Source organism: Lepidochelys kempii, chromosome 5 (genome assembly GCF_965140265.1).
Source record: "Lepidochelys kempii isolate rLepKem1 chromosome 5, rLepKem1.hap2, whole genome shotgun sequence".
Taxonomy (NCBI): Eukaryota; Metazoa; Chordata; order Testudines; family Cheloniidae; genus Lepidochelys; species Lepidochelys kempii.
Genome location: NC_133260.1, coordinates 110,317,012 through 110,329,330, shown reverse-complemented (window position 1 = coordinate 110,329,330; position 12,319 = coordinate 110,317,012). Strand labels below are relative to the sequence as shown.

General features: G+C 47.7%; 1 long non-coding RNA gene across 1 annotated transcript; it reads right to left on the bottom strand.

The window, feature by feature from the left end:
* Window positions 1–2,040: 2,040 nt before the first annotated feature.
* LOC140911744 (uncharacterized) lies at window positions 2,041–10,101 on the bottom strand. Its single transcript, XR_012159116.1, has 2 exons — window positions 9,322–10,101; window positions 2,041–2,718 (listed from the first exon to the last, which is right to left on the bottom strand). It is a non-coding gene; the product is annotated as an uncharacterized lncRNA (long non-coding RNA).
* Window positions 10,102–12,319: the final 2,218 nt, after the last annotated feature.

The window sequence follows — 12,319 nt, the reverse complement described above, 5'->3', positions numbered from 1 at the left end:
CTATGAGACCCATTCAAGGGCTAAGTGGCAAAGGAAGCATAATAACTTCTCTCAAGCATTACCCTGCTGTGGCAGCAATGGAAAGGGAGGGTTCATCTATGCATCTGGCAAGGGATCAACAAAGCTAATGCAGGGTTTTCCATGGATTCTGGTCTTTTTCCTGTAGAAGGGGAACACACAATCCTGTTGCAGAGAGGGGATATATCTCCACCTGAGTGGCATCAAGAGAAAAGCGAATTAGTTCAGATAAAATAAGAATCACACTGAACCACCACCTCCCAGTACTCTGTGGAAAAGAATCTAAGGTATGAAAAAGTTTAGTGAACCACAGCTTCCAATCAGTACTTCATACCCACCCTGCAAAGTCTTGTAGTGAGGAGAGAAGACAGCCAAGCAGCCAGCTCCTCTTCCACGCTGGATATAGTGCTCCTCATCCCTAGTATTCATACATCTTCAGGGAGCAGCCAACCAGCCCAGTTTTTCTTACTTATGGAACTGCAAAGGAGCTTGAGGCTGTTGATTTGGATCCTCTGCTTATGCAAGTATTAAATGATGGTTTCAGGAGTCCTGTAAAGGAAGCTCATAATACCCAGTTCGACCAAGCACGTGACACACGCTCAGCACCCCAATGCATCTTTAATGCAGATTGCAGCTAACTTGTATTATTTACTCAGACCTTATTCAGGCAAGCTCCTATTGACTTAAATCAGAGGTTACCTGAGTAAAAACTAAGTGAGGAATTCTGCCCAAAGCTTGATTTGATTCTCTTAAACTAACGTTGCTATTACCAGTCATTGACTTTGTGTCTAAACAATTGTTTTTTAACTCCGCACTGGGCCATTAGGCTATGTATGTAGTTAGAGTCCAACAAATTCATCACCCAGGATCTATTTTAAAACGCATAACAAAGGAGGAGGATGTAGTCTGTGATTTTTTTTATTCTATTTTATTTTCCCTAAAAGTTGGAGAGTTTGATTAGTGTCCTTAACCAAGTGGACAGAAACTTCAGTTGCTAGGTGCCATTTCACTTCCGATGACTCTTAAAATGAATTTACTGTCTATCCTGTGGAAATGTAAGGATTCCCTTCACACTCAGCTCTGCCTTCTGGTCTCACTTGAGTAGGATGATGTAAAGTTCTATTCCCTGCCATCACTGGACTGGACCTGTATGTCCTTACAGCTCTTCAGTTGTTCTGCCATACGTTAACTCACTCACATATTCTTACTCACTCTCTGCTAAACATGTTCTCATTTCCTTACATCCACACATTCTGTCACACACATAAGATACACTTGGTAGTCTTTTTCTCACTCTCTCTGTCTCATATATAAATAGGGCAGATGAATATGGCATCTCTCTCTCATTAGTATTCATTTGACTGGCAAGTTTCCTTTGGTCAGTACTATAATTTTGCCTAGAACTTTCCTTTCATCAAGTAATAAATTTAGCCTTTGCTCCCCACCAATGTGTAGATTGGCATGGGGAGAAGGATTGTTATCTCCATTTTGCAGGACATGGTTAGGGTGGGTGAGGGATTGACTTTCTTCACATTACATCCATATGGTGGCCAGCAATCAGGTCAAGACCAGTGCCCATGTGAAGCTCCATTGACCTTAAGGTACAGGTATTGAGTCCACTGGGATTTCTTAAGGGAGCAGTGATGTGCATTAGTCAATCTAATTGCAACACATATGACCTACATGTGTTCACATGAGCCAGGTTCCCACCATTCCAGAAGAAAAAGTATGTCCCTCCTCTCTCTTCATGTTAGCACAGATGACATTTCAGAGGGCATGCGTCAGTAAAGGATAGTGGGAAGCCTTTTGATTTTGGAAGTTTCTAATTTTTTTTACTGTAACCCTTCTGCCCGTCAGAGTTGGCAGCAACAAGGGCCGGGTTCAATATCTAGGGGTTCCATTCCAATAACACAATGCAAACTGGCTCGAGCCCCCACCCAGTGACCTGGGACAAATATATACCACCCCCGCTGGGCGCCTCCAAGAGGCAATACTTCCCCTCTCGCAAGCACATAGTCTGAATGTAGCAAAAGTCTTTTAATAACAGAGAGAAACAATGTGGCATTATGTTGGGGAAACACCACCAACCGGATTCATAACACAACCCATGAGCAAAAACAACCCACCCCAGGCAAATTGGGGCATGCCCTTTTCCCTTTGGTTCTTGAGTCCAGCAACCCCAAAAGTCCAATGCCCCAAAAGTCTCTGTCCCTGGTCAGGGCAGCCCCAGAGTTCGAAAGTTTATCGGCGGAGCTTTACCTCCCAACCTGGGTGGAAATGGGACGGGGGTAAGAGGCACCTTACGTGATCTGAAGCTGACCGCCCCATAGCTCCATAGCGGCGCTCCGCTCCGCTCCGCCAGCCGCCCCACAAAACTCCTTCGCGCAGCTGCACTCCGCTCCACCAGCCGCCCCACGAACTCCTTCACTCAGCTGCGCTCCGCTCCGCCAGCCGCCCCACGAACTCCTTCGCTCAGCTCCACGGCCCACAAGCAGCTCCTGCCATCCACACACTGCTCCGTGTCGAACTGCTTCGCCAGCCGGCCCGCAAACTGCTCCACAATATATCTTCAGGCTCCCCCACTACTTAACACAACACTCAGTGATTTCAGCGCTTAGGTGAATTCAGCTTATAATAGGGGAGCCCCAGTGCTGGTGCACTGTCAGCCCAAAGTGAGCTCAGCAGCCTGTAACTAGACTTCTAATGAAATCAAAATTAGCTCTGATATTCCACAGTGGAGAGAGGAGGAAGTGCAATTAGCATGTAAGGCCCTCACCAAGGGGCCCATGCCACCAAGTATTAATACTTGTCCCCAGCCTCTCTCCATTCACACAGTTTTGGAACCCATGACCCTTGCCTAGCGAGTGCTACTTAGATGATGGTGAATCCCTCCATCGTAACAAAAGGCCACGTACAGTTCCAAGCACAGTTCCCATAATCAGGGTAATAACAATTTATTCTTCCTGCCCCAATAACAGAGACACTGGGGATCCCACAGCAGCCAAAGTGACCATTTGGGCAGCTATGGTCTCATTCTAGGCGTGGTGGGTGTGCCTATGCAAATGAGATCGGCCCCTGAAATTCTTTTCCACAACTTGCCACACCTCACCACCAGATGTCAGGGTGGAGCTCATCCTGACACTGCTTACATCCTCCCCCCAGCCGAGACTTTGTCGTCCCGACAAATCACACTCCCTTTATACCAACTCATTGGTTTCCTCCAAAGGGCCTCAGGAAGCCCACTTTAGCTTCCACAAGCCTGTGTGCTAAATGTATTGGCTCCTCACTAGTCACCCCAGGTGCATCATAAGTTAACCGTTTCACTGGTCTTATCACCCTGTCTCGTCTATTGAGAATCTCTGTTGCCGAAGTAAGGGGAACATCCTCTTGAGTGACGGATGGAGAGGCTTCCCTGGAGGGTCCCTCGGCTACTGGCGTAGGCCCCTGCACTCCTAGTTCTAACGCTGGAGGGTCCAAGGTGCCCAGGACATCCTCTACCTGTCTGTCCCCATTGTCCAATAAGCTGTGTGTGTCATCACAGGGGGGTCTCATCAGCAGCACCGGGGTATCAGAAAGGGGCCTAAATAGTTCCGCCATTGGGTTTAGGGCGGAAGAGGGAAAACTCTCGTTTGGTTCAGCTGATCGAGACTGAAATCTTGTCTCCATCCCAGGATACACCAGGGTTGTGTCTTCCTCCTCAGACTCACTCTCAGATGTGCAGAATAGGGGTAAGTTAGCTGCAGGGGGCCCACTGTCTGTGTTGGATGGCGGCTTTGGTCTAGCACCTCTGTTCTGCCCGGCGGCCCTGCCGTGGCCCATCTCACAAGGGGTGCTTACCAATTCCCCCACAGGGAGCAAAAGGTTTCTATGCACCGTCTTTATTTGCCCTGGACCGTCTTCAGGTTTGATCTTGTAGACCGGCAGATCTCCCAGCTTTTCCATCACCAGGTAAGGTATTGCCTTCCATCTGTCAGCTATCTTGTGTTTGCCAGCAATACCCAAATTTCGCAGCAGGACTCTGTCCCCCGGCTGGAGCTCCTGCGAACGCACTCTAGCATCATATCGATGTTTGTTGCGGTCTGCGTTCTTCCGAGCCGCAGCGGTAGCTAAGCGATAAGCATCCCGCAGCTTTTCTTTTAGTCGGGATACATATTGCTGATGAGTTTCATAGCTATCTCCATCCTCTGATACACCAAAGCACAAGTCTATGGGTAATCTTGGTTCTCGCCCAAACATCAAGAGATATGGGGTGACTCCCGTAGCATCGTTCTTTGTGGCATTGTAGGCATGCACCAGAAATGCGACATGCTGGCTCCAGGTTGCCTTCTGCTCTGGTCGCAAAGTTCCCAACATATCTAATAGGGTTCGATTGAACCTCTCTGGCTGAGGATCACCTTGGGGGTGATAAGGCGTTGTCCTAGACTTTTTAATTCCTGCTATCTTCAGCACCTCCTTCAGAAGGTGACTCTCAAAATCCCGCCCCTGATCAGAGTGTATCCGAGCCGGGAATCCATAGACTGAGAAATATTTGTCCCACAATACTCGAGCAACGGTGGTGGCCCTCTGATCACGTGTGGGATATGCTTGTGCATACCGTGTAAAATGGTCAGTCACTACTAGAATGTTTCCAACATTCCTCTTGTCTACCTCTACAGACAAGAAATCAATGCATACCAACTCCAAAGGTTTGTTGCTGGTGATGTTCTTGAGATATGCAGCCCTCGTGGGCAGAGTTTTCCTTTGAACACATCGAGCGCAAGTCTCACATTTCCTGCGAACATCTTCAGCCATTCGGGGCCAATAGAACCTACTACGAATAAGTTCCAGGGTCCTCTCCATCCCTAAATGCCCAAAGTCATCATGCAGGGCCCTCATGGCCAGGGCTCTGTACTTTTTTGGCAGTACTAGTTGTGCTCGTTGTTTTTGTAAAGGGTCAGTGGTCATTCGGTGTAGCACTCCCTGAATCAGTTTTAGTTTGGTCCATTCTCTCAATAGTAGTTTACCCTCCGGGTTAGGTGGGACAACCGCAGTTGGGCTTCGCCCCTCCCTTTTGGCAAGTAGTGTATCACGAATGTCAATATCTTGCCGCTGGGCTTCTTGCCAGTCAGCCGCATTGAGCATGGGCAAAGGAGATTGGTCTAATGCAATATAGTTCACCGAAGCAGAAGGCATGCATTCAGGGGGCAGGCCCAAAGCTTCTGCAACACATCCCTGAAAGTCTTCACGGGCCTCTGGCTCTCGGCGACTCACACTGCAAATAGCTCTCACTCCATCTGTGGGTATCACAGCAACTTCTGGAGCCTGCGGACGCCTGGACAATGCATCTGCATCTACATTGCTTCTCCCTGATCGGTACTGAATGCTGAACTCATAGCTAGCCAAGGCGGCCACCCATCTCTGCCCTGTAGCATCCAGCTTAGCACTTGTTAACACATAAGTCAGTGGATTGTTGTCTGTCCACACCTGGAACTGAGCACCATACAAGTAGTCTCGAAATTTCTCAGTGATGGCCCATTTCAAGGCCAAAAACTCCAGCTTGTGGGTGGGATAGCGAGTTTCACTATCAGACAATCCTCGGCTGGCAAAGGCTACAGGTTTACATTTGCCTTCCACTTCCTGGTACAGGACTGCTCCCAGACCCTCCAAACTGGCATCAGTATGCAGGATAAATGGTTTGCTTGGGTCAGCAAAAACTAGGACTGGAGCATGAGTTAGGCAAGTAATGATTTCTTGAAAAGCCCTTTCACATCTCTCATCCCACCGTGGCCCAAATGGTGCAAAGGGGCCATTGTGTCTCTGCACAGGAGGCTTTGGGGACCTCCCCTTATTCTTGGACTTAGATTTGTTCTTGCTGGACTGATGTCCCCTGGTAAGATCATTCAGAGGCTTTACAATCGTAGCATAGTTTTTCACAAATCTGCGGTAGTAGCCACTAAATCCAAGGAAGGTCTTGAGTTCTCTGTAGTTACTTGGACGTGGCCATGTAGTGAGTGCTTCTATTTTATCAGGATCAGTACTCACACCTTCTTGGGACACAATGTGACCCACGTACTTCACTGAGGTTCTGCAGAACTGGCATTTGTCAATTGAAAGCTTCAGACCATAATCCTCCAACCTATCAAGCACTTTAAGAAGTCTTTCTTCATGCTCCTCTAAGGTTCTTCCAAACACAATCAGGTCATCCAAATAAACTAACACTTGCAGTAAATTCATGTCTCCCACAACTTTCTCCATGAGACGTTGAAAGGTGGCAGGTGCTCCAGAAATCCCTTGGGGCATGCGTTCGAACTGATAAAACCCTAATGGGCAGATGAAGGCTGTCTTCTCCTTATCTTCTTCTCCCAGAGGGATCTGGTAGTATCCACTTCGAAGATCCAACACAGAGAACCACTGGCTTCCCAGCAAACAGTCTAAGGCGTCTTGCACTCGAGGCATAGTGTACTGGTCGACCACCGTACGGCTGTTTAGGGTGCGGTAGTCAATACACATCCGGATTTTCCCATTCTTTTTGCGGACTACCACGATGGGTGAGGCGTATGGGCTGCGGGACTCTGTAATGATGCCATTCGCAGCCAGCTCCTGAAGATGATGTCGCACATCTTCCATCTCAGAGAGAGCAATCTTCCTAGATCTCTCCCTGAAAGGTCGAGAGTCATGTAGTCTGATATTGTGCTCTACTCCTTTTGCACATCCCACATCCCACTCATGCAGTGAGAACACCTTGGATCTTTCACAAAGTTTCTTCCTCAGGCGATCTTTCCAGTCCTCGGACACTGGTGAATCTCCAAAGTCAAACTTTGCTGGGTCTATTGCCGGAACTGGAGTTTCATACTGGGGTTTTACAATCGACTCAGGCTCAAAGAGGTCTGCTATCTTTTGTCCTTGCTTCACAAAAATATCACGACTCGTTTCATTAGCAATCAGTATAGTCACCCTTTCCTGGGCTTCAGCAGGTAGGGTTATGACTCCACTGGGGACCAGCACTCCTTCAGGGAGCTCTCCTCCCATCGGCTGCTCTATCATTGCTAACGTCCCTTTACTGCCTTTCAGACAGGTACTCATGACAAGCACTTCTTGCTCCGTCCTTGCAGGCACTACTAAGGGGGTTGTGCCCGCGTACTTCAGTGCCCCAAGCGGTAGCTCAGATGTGTCCCTTTTAGCGCTCTCAATTTTCCTATAGGCTTCAGCACAAAGCGTATGGATCATCAGGGTATTCAGGTACTGGTCCCCAGCCCGCCTTCTGCAGTAATCTGCGAGTACCTTGAAGAGACTGGAGTTGGTCCCTATCAGCACAGACACATCAGAAGTCCCTTTAGGGTCAGGGCATATTAAGGCAGCTGTGTCTACCTCTTCTCTCACCCCAGCAACCTCCTCTGGGAATTCCAGGTGCACTATGACATACCCTTGATAGGGGTATTCATCCATGCTGAGGCCACATAGGCCAAGGCCAGTCAGTGGCTGTATAGGCAGGTGCCTAAGCATCTGTTGGTAGAATGACTGAAATATAATAGTCACTTGAGATCCAGTGTCAAGCACTGCTTTACACTCCACCCCTTCGATCCTCACCATGACCTCTGCTCGAGGCCCTATCAGTCCTGCAGGGATCCCAGCTGGACAGTCTTTTCTGGGGGAATCTTCAAATCCTGCAGACCTGGGGGGTCCCCGTCCCCAGACCCTCTGGCAGCTACCGGATCTCTCCCAACTGATCCTCAGCTTTCCATACACTAAGGAGGGGTTTTCTTCATTACGGCACTTGGCAGCACTGTGTCCATCCTGACCACATCGGTAGCAGAAGAATTGACCTTTCCCCCTTCGCCTGGGGGGGATGGTGGCTCTAAGTGCGGGCTTCTCAATCGCCACAGTTTGAGGCTTCTTATTCCTAGAAGTCTTAACTCGGTCAACGGTACTTTGCAGCTCAGCTATCCATTCCGTCAGGACCTGTATTTGTTGGGCAAGTTCCTCTCTGGTGCTCACCATCAGTACACTGGCCATTTGCAGTGGTGTTGTGCTGGCTGGCTCCGATGTTTGGGCTTCCCAAAACTCACTGGCAGCCTGCCTTTCTTCCTCCTCTCGGACCTCTTTTATCAGCTGGGAGTAACTTGGGGGATGTTCCCGTCGTTCTCTTAGCCGGAGATGAAGTAGAATCGGGTTCTGATACTGAGTTCCTCTTACAATTTGAGCCAGTCGGGTCTGATCCATCTGCTCAGCAGTCACTGCTCCCCTCATGACAGCTCTCTGAAGCAGTCTCTCCAGTCTCTGTATGTAGGCTGAAGCCTTCTCGCCCTTTTGTTGTCGGGAATTAAGGAACTTACAGTAGCTGTCTTCAGGGCCCTCTACGCTCCCAAAGTTGTGTTCAAGGGCCTCTAGGCAGTCCTTCACACTGACCCCAGGGTCAATGAGCTTCAGGGTGCGAATCACATCTAATGCTGGGCCGCCAAGGCTCTCTATAAGGCATCTTCGCTTTTCTGCATCTGGTACGGCCCACTCTTGCAGCATTTCAGTGGTATGCTCTAACCAGGGTTCAAACTCCTCCTCCCCAGCAAATAATCTTAACTTACGACAAGAGTCTGACTCAGCATGGGGCAGCACAACCTTTTCCAATATTTGCCCCAGAGCTTTTGTCCAATCATCAGCCGAGGCTGCAGCCTCCGAGCTAGAAGCTGCTGAGCCAGGGCCCAACAAACCTGACATATTAGCCATTATACAAACAGTAATTTCCTCAAAATATAAGCACAAACAAAAAAAATATATAAATTGTTTCCCAATGTAGTGGATCACTCAACAGGTGCTTGCGAGGGGTACTGACCCAGGCGATCCCGGACGAGCCCCCAAAAATGTAACCCTTCTGCCCGTCAGAGTTGGCAGCAACAAGGGCCGGGTTCAATATCTAGGGGTTCCATTCCAATAACACAATGCAAACTGGCTCGAGCCCCCACCCAGTGACCTGGGACAAATATATACCACCCCCGCTGGGCGCCTCCAAGAGGCAATACTTCCCCTCTCGCAAGCACATAGTCTGAGTGTAGCAAAAGTCTTTTAATAACAGAGAGAAACAATGTGGCATTATGTTGGGGAAACACCACCAACCGGATTCATAACACAACCCATGAGCAAAAACAACCCACCCCAGGCAAATTGGGGCATGCCCTTTTCCCTTTGGTTCTTGAGTCCAGCAACCCCAAAAGTCCAATGCCCCAAAAGTCTCTGTCCCTGGTCAGGGCAGCCCCAGAGTTCGAAAGTTTATCGGCGGAGCTTTACCTCCCAACCTGGGTGGAAATGGGACGGGGGTAAGAGGCACCTTACGTGATCTGAAGCTGACCGCCCCATAGCTCCATAGCGGCGCTCCGCTCCGCTCCGCCAGCCGCCCCACAAAACTCCTTCGCGCAGCTGCACTCCGCTCCACCAGCCGCCCCACGAACTCCTTCACTCAGCTGCGCTCCGCTCCGCCAGCCGCCCCACGAACTCCTTCGCTCAGCTCCACGGCCCACAAGCAGCTCCTGCCATCCACACACTGCTCCGTGTCGAACTGCTTCGCCAGCCGGCCCGCAAACTGCTCCACAATATATCTTCAGGCTCCCCCACTACTTAACACAACACTCAGTGATTTCAGCGCTTAGGTGAATTCAGCTTATAATAGGGGAGCCCCAGTGCTGGTGCACTGTCAGCCCAAAGTGAGCTCAGCAGCCTGTAACTAGACTTCTAATGAAATCAAAATTAGCTCTGATATTCCACAGTGGAGAGAGGAGGAAGTGCAATTAGCATGTAAGGCCCTCACCAAGGGGCCCATGCCACCAAGTATTAATACTTGTCCCCAGCCTCTCTCCATTCACACAGTTTTGGAACCCATGACCCTTGCCTAGCGAGTGCTACTTAGATGATGGTGAATCCCTCCATCGTAACAAAAGGCCACGTACAGTTCCAAGCACAGTTCCCATAATCAGGGTAATAACAATTTATTCTTCCTGCCCCAATAACAGAGACACTGGGGATCCCACAGCAGCCAAAGTGACCATTTGGGCAGCTATGGTCTCATTCTAGGCGTGGTGGGTGTGCCTATGCAAATGAGATCGGCCCCTGAAATTCTTTTCCACAACTTGCCACACCTCACCACCAGATGTCAGGGTGGAGCTCATCCTGACACTGCTTACATTACCAAAAAGGTGATGGCTTATTAGAAGGCGGCAGTTGCTTAGATATGATGTATAGACTTGAGCATGCTAAACTGTGGAAAGGTTTGTCCACTAAAAAGAAAAAAGAAGTACTAAAAAGGAGGGAACAGATAAAATAACCACTATACAAAACAGAGTTTCAATGGATGCATCATAGCTAAAGCTGCATTTTTGTCACAGCTGTTACGGGAGTTGTGGAATTTATGTTTTTCAGAAAACTATCCATGACTGCTCACGCTTGGGGACTTTTTGCATGTGGGTGGGTGGATGTGATACTAAACAGTTGAATCCGTTTCAGAGAAAACATTTAGTGCTGTCAAGTTAAATCCAGGTCTGCAATGGAATATGACAAAAAGCAGGAGCTCAGTAATAACACTACAGTGACACCAAGTCCCCGTATAGTGACCTCTCAGTGAGACCTCCAGTAGTAATGAGATTTCTCCCTCTCCCAAGGAAAATAAAAGGTTTTTTTTTTTTTAATTTGGAGCATTAGGGTGGGTTCAAAGGTTAGCTATGGCACGGCAACCATGATGATCAACCCTGCCTATGTTGTTTATTTTATTTATTCATTGTCCTATGTAGCACTGAAAACAAGAATTTCTAGTGTGAGTCTAATTCTAGTTGTTTGCACCAAGTTAGTTACCTGCAGTTTAAAAACAACAAAACAAAGAACTCAGCCCCATTTGACTTTATTTAATGGACTCTCGCTCTCTCTCTCTGATGTTTCTGCTGTACCTCATTGTTTTAGTCTCTAGACATCAGCTTATTTCCAGGATTTTTTCCATTTTTAACATGGCCATGCATGAGTTCGTTGACTGTGTAGGCAGTCTTATAATTAGTGAAAAGGGATGTAAATGTTTCTACAATGTACATTACTGGGAACTAATGGTTGTTTCCACCTTACTATAAGGGCATGTCTACACTTACTGGGGATTGATGCTGCAGCGATCGATTCACCAGGGATTGATTTAGTGGGTCTAGTGAAGGCCCACTAAATCAACTGCAGATCTCTCTCCCGGGGACTCCAGTACTCCACCAGAATGAGAAGCGTAAGGTAAGTTGATGGGAGAGTGTCTCCCGTTGACCAAGCATGGTGTAGACACCGCAATAAGTCGACTTAAGCTAAGTTGACTCCAGCTATGTTATTCATGTAGCTGGAGTTGCATAACTTAGGTCGACTTACCCAAGTAATGTAGACAACGCCTAAGTTTCTTCACCCTAACTTCTCTGAAAAATGAAGTTGCATTCTGTCTCAGCTCCTTTATGAAAGTGCAAGGGAGGCTGCAAATTCTTATTAATACCATAAATATCATATTCCGACCCCACCTTTAGCAGATAATGGTGCAATGGTCACTCTCCTTTATCATTTTACCTACATCCTCGCATGACATATCCTCAGTTCAACCAATATACTAGGGCAAAGCTCCAATTCAAGTCACAGGAAAACTTTAGCTCCCAGATTATATGACATACTGATTCTACTTGCATTCAGCAGCAAAGGAAACTTCTCCTTCAACCTGTTTGTGATCAGCCCCAAATGGAACAATAAGGTCAAAACTCTGCTCCGTAACTCTCCTATCCTTCAGTGGAGTTACATCGGGAGGTAATTTACCCCAATATCTAAGGAGTCAATGTCTTCAAGAATTCAACAATAATGAACCAATTCAGGATTTGAATCTGGTGGTGACCCAGTGAAAGTCCTGAGGGATTCAGAATTGCTTTGATCTCTGAACAGTTAATACATCCACAATCCAAAAATTCTAATTTGATTGATTCTGTCAGCTTTTCTAATTTGTATGAGTCACAGCAATACCTACAGATCCCTCTTCCTGAGCACAGTCCCATGAATGTCTCTTATTAAAAATAAATGCCCTTTTAAATTGAGTTTTTCCCTTTAAAAATTCTTACATGCATTCTAGCTGACAATATGAAGTGCTTGCATATCTTCATAACATTGCCAGATATGGCCCCTCTATAGCTGCTCATGACTAACAACAAACATTTCAACAGATGTGATATCATCACACTACCCTTAACCCAAAGCAGTGTTTTCATAGAATCATAGAATATCAGGGTTGGAAGGGACCTCAGGAGATCATCTAGTCCAATCCCCTGCTCAAAGAAGGACCAAT